Source organism: Parus major, unplaced genomic scaffold (assembly GCF_001522545.3).
Source record: "Parus major isolate Abel unplaced genomic scaffold, Parus_major1.1 Scaffold329, whole genome shotgun sequence".
In the NCBI taxonomy this organism is placed as follows: domain Eukaryota; kingdom Metazoa; phylum Chordata; class Aves; order Passeriformes; family Paridae; genus Parus; species Parus major.
Genome location: NW_015379279.1, coordinates 76361 through 78508, shown reverse-complemented (window position 1 = coordinate 78508; position 2148 = coordinate 76361).

Genomic DNA, 2148 nt, shown 5'->3' with positions numbered 1-2148 from the left:
AAATAGGGAAAAACCACAGATAATTCAGATAAAACAGGGGGAAAAAACTACAGATAATTCGGATAAAATAGGAAAAATCCGGGAAAGCCCCAAATAATTCAGATAAAATAGGAAAAAAATCGCAAATAATTCAGATAAAATAGGGAAAATATCCCAGATAATTTGGATAAAACAGGGAAAATCCAGGAATTCCCCAGATAATTGGGATCAAATGGAATAACGGGCCCGGGGCCGGGTGGGGACAGGAGGGCCCATCCCGGGATGCTCCGCTCTGCTTTTCCCGAACGCTTGGAGAGGAAGATTTGGGGAAATCCCTGGATTTTCCCGGTTTTTCCCCTTCCAGCCCCGCCTCCTTCAGCGCCGAGGGATCAAATTCCCGCCCTGCTTCCCTGGGAATGCCAGCGGCCTCGTTAATTAGCTTCATTTGCATATTTATGGGTGGGCGGGAGTGGAGGGAAAGGATTTGGGGGGTCCCAAATCCCTCAGGATCCCCCCAGATCCGGAATCCCTTGGGATTCCCTCAGATCCCAAATCCCACTCAAGGTCCCAAATCCCCCAGGATTCCCTCAGATCCCGAATCCATTGGGATTTGTCAGATCTCAGATCCCACTGAGGGCCGAATCCCTTGGGATCCCCTCAGATCCCGAATCCATTGAGATTCTCTCAGATCCCAAATCCAGCTGAACGTCCCAAATCCCTCGGGATTGCCCCAGATCCCGAATCCCTTGGGATCCCCTCAGATCCTGAATCCCACTGAAGGTCCCAAATCCCTTGGGATCCCCTCAGATCCCGAATCCCTTGAGATTCCTTCAGATCCCAAATCCCACTCAAGGTCCCAAATCCCTTGGGATTGCCCCAGATCCCGAATCCCTTGGGATCCCCTCAGATCCCGAATCCATTGAGATTCTCTCAGATCCCAAATCCAGCTGAACGTCCCAAATCCCTTGGGATCCCCTCAGATCCCGAATCCCTTGAGATTCCTTCAGATCCCAAATCCCACTGAGGGTCCCAAATCCCTTGGGATTCCCTCAGATCCCAAATCCAAGTGAGATCCTGAATCCCTTGGGATCCCCTCAGATCCCGAATCCCCTGGGATCCCCTCAGATCCCAAATCCATTGAGATTCCTTCAGATCCCGAATCCCTTGGGATCCCCTCAGATCCCGAATCCCCTGGGATCCTCCCAGATCCCAAATCCAGGCCCTGCTCCGAGCCCCGCCCTCCAACAGCCGCAGGAATTAACGAACGTCTCCACCCAGGGCCGCCAGCAGCTGCTGGGATCGCTGGATTCCGGGGACCGGGATCTCCCTGGGGAGGAGAACCGGATCCAGCGGGACCGGCCGGGCCCAACTGCAGCTTTCCCCATTTTCCCTCTCTATTTCCAACTCCCAGCCGGGAAAACTCCCCGGGATAAACCCAGCAGGTTCCAGGTTGGCTCTCCCGGCTCCTCCCTTTGGGAGAAAACCTGGGCAAAACCCTGGAGATGGACGCCAGGCCAGAGGGAAATTCCCTAAAAGCAGCGCAATTCCCGGGAAAAGCGACCTCCGGCCCCTCCCAGGCCCCATTCCCACCCGCCCTCTCCTCCAGGGAAGATTCCCAAGGTTTATCCAACATCTCCAGGGCTTCCAGGAGCTCCTCAGCAAACACATCCCCGCTCCCGCCGCGGCACAAATCAATATTTCCCCAGCGCGGACGCGTACGGGAGCAGCTCATTTGCATATTCTCAGCTTAATCACCGCCAAGGAAAGGCAAAATTGCGTTTTCCCGACAATCCGGGGCGGATAAACCCCCTCGGATGAATATCCGCGGGTTTGGCGTTCTCAGGAAGGTGAAGGACGGCCGAGCTCGAGAATTCCCGTTTTTATTGAACGTTCCCGCTCTTCCCGACGTTCCGGTGCTGTTAATTAGGACAAATCAGCGGGGCCGGATGTTCCCGGGGATTGAATCCGGAGAGATCCCGGTTATCCCGGAGCTCACCGTGGGCGGGGGATCCATGGGCGGCTCCCCCACTTTGGGGAGTCCTTTTGGGGCCCTCGACAGGGATTGGTGTCTGTGGGGGGTCAGGGGTTGGATTTTGGGAGGTTTGGGACCCCTTTTCCATCCTCCTTTGGGATTTGTATCCATGAGGACTCAGGGGTTGGATTTTGGGG